The sequence below is a fragment of the Triticum urartu genome, chromosome 3A (assembly GCF_056163025.1).
Source record: "Triticum urartu cultivar PI428250 chromosome 3A, HENAU_Tu73, whole genome shotgun sequence".
NCBI lineage: Eukaryota > Viridiplantae > Streptophyta > Magnoliopsida > Poales > Poaceae > Triticum > Triticum urartu.
Genome location: NC_141875.1, coordinates 682,169,286 through 682,177,178, shown reverse-complemented (window position 1 = coordinate 682,177,178; position 7,893 = coordinate 682,169,286). Strand labels below are relative to the sequence as shown.

The following is a 7,893-nucleotide window of genomic DNA, read 5'->3' as shown; positions in this document are numbered from 1 at the left end:
GAGAAAATAACGATATCCGCCACGAGCTTCAACATTCATTGGACCACATACATCTGTATGTATGATTTCCAAAAAATTTGTTGCTCTCTCCATAGTACCGGAGAACGGCGTTTTAGTCATCTTGCCCATGAGGCACGGTTCGCAAGTACCAAGTGATTCATAATCAAGTGGTTCCAAAAGTCCATCAGTATGGAGTTTCTTCATGCACTTTACACCGATATGACCTAAACGGCAGTGCCACAAATAAGTTGCACTATCATTATCAACTCTGCATCTTTTGGCTTCAACATTATGAATATGTGTATCACTACAATCGAGATTCATCAAAAATAGACCACTCTTCAAGGGTGCATGACCATAAAAGATATTACTCATATAAATAGAACAACCATTATTCTCTGATTTAAATGAATAACCGTCTCGCATCAAACAAGATCTAGATATAATGTTCATGCTCAAATGCTGGCACCAAATAACAATTATTTAGGTCTAATACTAATCCCGATGGTAGATGTATAGGTAGCGTGCCGACCGCGATCACATCGACTTTGGAACCATTTCCCACGCGCATCGTCACCTCGTCCTTCGCCAGTGTTCGCTTAATCCGTAGTCCCTGTTCGAGTTGCAAATATTAGCAACAGAACCAGTATCAAATACCCAGGTGCTACTGTGAGCTCTAGTAAGGTACACATAAATAACATGTATATCACATATACCTTTGTTCACCTTGCCATCCTTCTTATCCGCCAAATACTTGGGGCAGTTCCGCTTCCAGTGACTAGTCTGCTTGCAGTAGAAGCACTCAGTTTCAGGCTTAGGTCCAGACTTGGGTTTCTTCTCCTGAGCAGCAACTTGCTTGTTGTTCTTCTTGAAGTTCCCCTTCTTCTTCCCCTTGCCCTTTTTCTTGAAACTAGTGGTCTTGTTGGCCATCAACACTTGATGCTCCTTCTTGATTTCTACCTCCGCAGCTTTTAGCATTGCGAAGAGCTCGGGAATTGTCTTATCCATCCCTTGCATATTATAGTTCATCACGAAGCTCTTGTAGCTAGGTGGAAGTGATTGGAGAATTCTGTCAATGACGTAATCATCCGGAAGATTAACTCCCAGTTGAATCAAGTGATTATTATACCCAGACATTTTGAGTATATGCTCACTGACAGAACTGTTCTCCTCCATCTTGCAGCTATAGAACTTATTGGAGACTTCATATCTCTCAACCCGGGCATTTGCTTGAAATATTAGCTTCAACTCCTGGAACATCTCATATGCTCCATGACGTTCAAAATGTCGTTGAAGACCCGGTTCTAAGCCGTAAAGCATGGCACATTGAACTATCGAGTAGTCATCAGCTTTGCTCTGCCAGACGTTCTTAATGTCGTCAGTTGCATCAGCAGCAGGCCTGGCACCCATCGGTGCTTCCAGGACGTAATTCTTCTGTGCAGCAATGAGGATGATCCTCAAGTTACGGACCCAGTCCGTATAATTGCTACCATCATCTTTCAACTTTGCTTTCTCAAGGAACGCATTAAAATTCAACGGAACAACAGCACGGGCCATCTATCTACAATCAAACATAATCAAGCAAGATACTATCAGGTACTAAGTTCATGATAAATTTAAGTTCAATTAATCATATTACTTAAGAACTCCCACTTAGAAAGACATCCCTCTAATCTTCTAAGTGATCACGTGATCCAAATCAACTAAACCATAACCGATCATCACGTGAAATGGAGTAGTTTTCAATGGTGAACATCTCTATGTTGATCATATCTACTATATGATTCACGCTCGACCTTTCGGTCTCAGTGTTCCGAGGCCATATCTGCATATGCTAGGCTCGTCAAGTTTAACCTGAGTATTCTGCGTGTGCAAAACTGGCTTGCACCCATCGTAGATGGACGTAGAGCTTAGCACACCCAATCATCACGTGGTGTCTGGGCACGACGAACTTTGGCAACGGTGCATACTCAGGGAGAACACTTTTATCTTGAAATTTAGTGAGAGATCATCTTATAATGCTACCGTCAATCAAAGCAAGATAAGATGCATAAAAGATAAACATCACATGCAATCAATATAAGTGATATGATATGGCCATCATCATCTTGTGCTTGTGATCTCCATCTCCGAAGCATCGTCATGATCACCATCGTCACCGGTGCGACACCTTGATCTCCATCGTAGCATCGTTGTCGTCTCGCCAATCTTATGCTTCTACGACTATCGCTACCGCTTAGTGATAAAGTAAAGCATTACAGGGCGATTGCATTGCATACAATAAAGCGACAACCATATGGCTCCTGCCAGTTGCCGATAACTTGGTTACAAAACATGATCATCTCATACAATAAAATTTAGCATCATGCCTTGACCATATCACATCACAACATGCCCTGCAAAAACAAGTTAGACATCCTCTACTTTGTTTGTTGCAAGTTTTACGTGGCTGCTACGGGCTTAGTAAGAACCAATCTTACCTACGCATCAAAAACCACAACGATAGTTTGTCAAGTTGGTGTTGTTTTAACCTTCGCAAGGACCGGGCGTAGCCACACTCGGTTCAACTAAAGTTGGAGAAACTGACACCCGCCAGCCACCTGTGTGCAAAGCACGTCGGTAGAACCAGTCTCGCGTAAGCGTACGCGTAATGTCGGTCCGGGCCGCTTCATCCAACAATACCGCCGAACCAAAGTATGACATGCTGGTAAGCAGTATGACTTATATCGCCCACAACTCACTTGTGTTCTACTCGTGCATATAACATCAACACATAAAACCTGGCTCGGATGCCACTGTTTTTCCTACACACACGCAAGATCATGGTGATGCACGGCAACGAGAGGGGAGAGTGTTGTCTACGTACCCTCATAGACCGAAAGCGGAAGCGTTATAACAACGCGGTTGATGTAGTCGTACGTCTTCACGGCCCGACCGATCAAGCACCAAAACTACGGCACCTCCGAGTTTTTGCACACGTTCAGCTCAATGATAATCCCCGGACTCCGATCCAGCAAAGTGTCGGGGAAGAGTTCCGTCAGCACGACGGCGTGGTGACGATCTTGATGTTATACCATCATAGGGCTTCGCCTAAGCACCGCTACAATATTATCGAGGATTATGGTGGAGGGGGGCACCGCACACGGCTAAGAGATCAATGATCAATTGTTGTGTCTCTAGGGTGCCCCCCTGCCGCCGTATATAAAGGAGTGGAGGAGGGGGCCGGCCAAGGAGGGTGGCGCGCCCAAGGGGGGGAGTCCAACTCCCACCGGGAGTAGGACTCCCCTTTCTCCTATTAGGAGTAGGAGAGGGAAGGAAGAGGAAGGAGGGAGGAAGGAAAGGGGGGCCGGCCCCCCTCCCAATTCGGATTGGGCTTGGGGGGCGCGCCCCCTCCCTTGCTCCTTTCCCTTCCTTTCCACTAAGGCCCAATAAGGCCCATATACCTCCCGGGGGGTTCCGATAACCTCCCGGTGATCCGGTATTGTCCCAATCTTACCCGGAACCTTTCCGGTGTCCAAATATAGTCGTCTAATATATCGATCTTTATGTCTCAACCATTTCGAGACTCCTCGTCAAGTCCGTGATCACATTCGGGACTCCGAACAACCTTCGGTACATCAAAATATATAAACTCATAATGAAACTGTCATCGTAACGTTAAGCGTGCGGACCCTACGGGTTCGAGAACAATGTAGACATGACCAAGACACATCTCCGGTCAATAACCAATAGCGGAACCTGGATGCTCATATTGGCTCCTACATATTCTACGAAGATCTTTATCGGTCAGACCGCATAACAACATACGTTGTTCCCTTTGTCATCGGTATGTTACTTGCCCGAGATTCGATCGTCGGTATCTCAATACCTAGTTCAATCTCGTTACCGGCAAGTCTCTTTACTCGTTCCATAATACATCATCTTGCAACTAACTTATTAGTTGCATTGCTTGCAAGCCTTAAGTGATGTGTATTACCGAGAGGGCCCAGAGATACCTCTCCGACAATCGGAGCGACAAATCCTAATCTCGAAATACGCCAACCCAACATGTACCTTTGGAGACACCTGTAGAGCACCTTTATAATCACCCAGTTACGTTGTGATGTTTGGTAGCACACAAAGTGGTCCTCCGGTAAACAGGAGTTGCATAATCTCATAGTCATAGGAACACGTATAAGTCATGAAGAAAGCAATAGCAACATACTAAATGATCGGGTGCTAAGCTAATGGAATGGGTCATGTCAATCACATCATTCTCCTAATGATGTGATCTCGTTAATCAAATGACAACTCACGTCTATGGTTAGGAAACATAACCATCTTCAATTAACGAGCTAGTCAAGTAGAGGCATACTAGTGACACTTTGTTTGTCTATGTATTCACACAAGTATTATGTTTCTGGTTAATACAATTCTAGCATGAATAATAAACATTTATCATGATATAAGGAAATAAATAATAACTTTATTATTGCCTCTAGGGCATATTTCCTTCAATTTCAATGCAGAAAATTCCAAATGCCAAGTGTTTGGCTTGACCAAACTATGGGCAAACGTGTCTTCGGATAACAATAGGTACCATTTGGACCTATCCGGCGTCAAGCTAAATAAATTATGGCAACTTTTCAAGACCCTCTCTCAAGGGCCCGTTCGCCGATCACTATTATCTCTAATATATTACACTGCGTTTTTATTCCTATGTATGCTGCCGAGCTAGGAGTTGATCCTCAGGCTGATTTCGCGCATCGGCCCGAGTCTCAGGGGCTACTGGGAACATCGGTTTCATGTTTTCCTTCAGGTGCGTCTCGGGTTTTAGACCAACACACACCTTGAGGGCTACTGGATATACATATACCGGTTATATATCTCGGCAGAGAATAAATTGCACCAATAAAAAAATTCACAAAATATCAGCCCGCTGTCGGGTGGTGCACCACCTCGGAAGCAGTCTGGCATAAAGCTCGGGCGCCAGCGGCTAGCTCCATAGAGGGCATTTCCGGCATTAAGCTCGGCTAAACTCCTTCAACTTTTTTGTACCAAGATGATCTATGACATCTTGGATATAGTCCGGCGTTGGAGCTTGGACACAGTCCGGCGTTGGAGCTCGGATACATTTCGGCGTTGGAGGTCGGAAGCAGTCCTGCATTGGTGCTCAGCTACAAAAGATACCTCGAATGCAGTCCGGCGTTGGGGTTTGGATGTAAGAGGAAACTGCCGCCTGGGAACAACTTCAAACCCAAGGTGTGGCATAAAACTAACAAGTCATTGATAAAGGCCGGAAACTTAAAGGGGCTCCTCGGATACCCGACGTGTAAACTCGTCGGATGCACTTCAGCGATCCTCAAGATCGAAGATGAGAAGATTTGTTGAACCAGTTTTCAAGACCGACGACCGAAGATGAAGAACAGTTCGGAAGAATTGAGGAGTGTTCCTAACTTGAAGACCGGTTCAGGGGGCTACTGACGGTGTCCTGGACTAGGGGGTACTCATCACGTCGTCTCCCGATCAGTTGGATTGGGCCGAGGACCCCCATGGCCGCATACTCATGGGCCAGTTCAGACAGCTGCCGCATACAAGGAAGATTCCACAAGACTTGGCGATCAAGACAAGGACTCCTCCCCACCGGCGTATTCGGCTGGGACTCTTGTTATCCTAGGCCTCTGGTGCATTATATAAACCGAGGCCAAGCTAGTCGATAGATATATACAACAATCATACCATACGCTAGTTCATACTAAAGGCCACCACCACCAGTTCATACTAAAAGGAAAAAACACCATCAGAGTCTGGTTCTGGTAGAGGTTCTTTACAAAAAAAGGCCCATGTTGTAGAATAGGACGGTGATGTCTTTGGTTGTCATGAGGCTGGCCGGTGAGAATGCCACGTTGCCGGAGCCAAATGAGCCCGGCGTAAACCTGCGGAGGAACATGACAGATACAGGATTTTCTGAAAATGAAAGCGAGTTCACCATGACTACGACAGATACTAGGTAGTTTAGCTTGGGGTAGAATACAATGCACGGGTTACAACAGAAGTTATTTCTTGTCTCAGAATTACTGATTGCTCTTTGTTCTCATTTTCCTTGTTAGCTGAAACTATTCCTTGTCTACAGATAAGCGGAAGCCGTGTTCGGAGCCACCAAGAGTGTCTTCCTTGGATTCGTTCGTGCAATAAGGAGGGTACCCGACCTTCTTCACGTGTCGAGCAACAAGTAAGGACCAGCCTTCGGCTGTTACTATTGATTCATGTGCATGCGCAAAAACGAAAGAAAATACAATACTAGATTTGGACACAGCACGTGAACCAACAAGTTTTCACTTTCCTGACATGGGTGCAGGGGTGATCGAGGAGGATTTTCGTGGCCCGGTGGGTGTCGTGCTCTTCAACCACTTGGAGGCGGACTTCACCGTGAAGCCCAGTGACTACTGCACACAGATGATCATCCAGGTGATCACGATGTCGGAGGTTGCCAAGGTGGAGGTCCTCGACGCCACCGTCCGGGGGGAGGTCCACCGATGTCTGAACTCCAAGCCTTAGTAGATACATCTAGAGAAGTGGTCTGTTTAGGTTGGTGGTGGAATGCTAGGGAAGGTACCCACCTTTAGATGATGGTTGTGTTCGTCTGATGTTAAATGGGATGTCGTGATTTCTTTCAGTTGAGATGTTGTTCCTTGACACGAGTCTGATGTTAAATGGGATGTTGTGATTTCTTTCAGTTGAGATGTTGTTCCTTGACATGAGTTTATTTTGCACTGGGCATGTCTATTTTCTATCCAGGAATAATGCATCTAAATTTTATTTTTTTAATTCCTAATTAGCTACTAGTAGCGTGGGAGGAGAAGTGCACGCTGCTACTACCTAGGATAGTAGTAGCGCTGTTTGAGATAGTAGTAGCGCGCTGCCATCTGCGCTACTACTAACAGACATACTAGTAGCGTGGGTGGCATCCGCGCTACTGCTGTCTAGTTAGCTGTAGCGCCTTATTGGTAGCACCGGTGCCCGCGCTGCTGATAGGCCTAAAACCGGCGCTGCTGCTAGGCTTTTCCCTAGTAGTGATCATGTGCTAAGAACAATTAAATAGGGTTGGTTCGATGACTATCAAGATGATGATCATATGACTTGTTATGAATAACGAGTAGAAGTTGTATGATGATGATTAGTAGGACTTGTTAGCATTAGTATTACTTCCGACAAACTCGATACTCGCGGTCTCGAGACTTGTAATGTTTTATCTTTGTTCGGTCTTTTGAATTCGGAGACTAATATGATGAATTGTATTCGGAGACTAATCTTCTATTGTATTCGATGAATCTGCTGTTGCTGTGTGCTACTGTCTATATTCTGTCAAATAATATATTTTGTAACCTGTGCAAAAATCAGAAAAGTAAAAAACCTAATATTCATACTAATGGCGCATCACTACAGAGTGCGCCATTAGTATGCCAAGTATAATAATGGCGCATCCATCCGCAGTGCGCCATTAGTGTGCCAAAGCACATGGTTAAATATGGCCCTGGGAGGCATACTAATGGCGCATGGTGTTATATACTAATGGCGCACTAGGTGGTGCGCCATTAGTAATAAATACTAGTGGCGTGATACTAATGGCGCACCAGTGATGCGCCATTAGTAGACAAAACTGGTGCGCCATTAGTAGGCCTTTTCCTAGTAGTGTTGTTTAGCCAGGCATCATATATGTGAATTTTGCAATGCCATCTTTCTTAGCACGTCATCTTATATATAAATTATATCAGGCCATCCTTTTTTCGTTACATATTACATTTGTCAACAATGTTAGTACATTCAACTGCTCTTCGTGTGCATCATCCATTTGACACGGTGATGGAAAATTCTGGAGTGAAAACATGGTCTTCAGAGCAGACTATGCTATCT

General features: G+C 45.0%; 1 long non-coding RNA gene across 1 annotated transcript; it reads left to right on the top strand.

Annotated features, from left to right (window-relative positions):
* The first annotated feature begins 5,817 nt into the window (after positions 1 to 5,817).
* LOC125532819 (uncharacterized) lies at positions 5,818 to 6,807 on the top strand. Its single transcript, XR_007294177.2, has 3 exons — positions 5,818 to 5,989; positions 6,113 to 6,211; positions 6,338 to 6,807. It is a non-coding gene; the product is annotated as an uncharacterized LOC125532819 (long non-coding RNA).
* Positions 6,808 to 7,893: the final 1,086 nt, after the last annotated feature.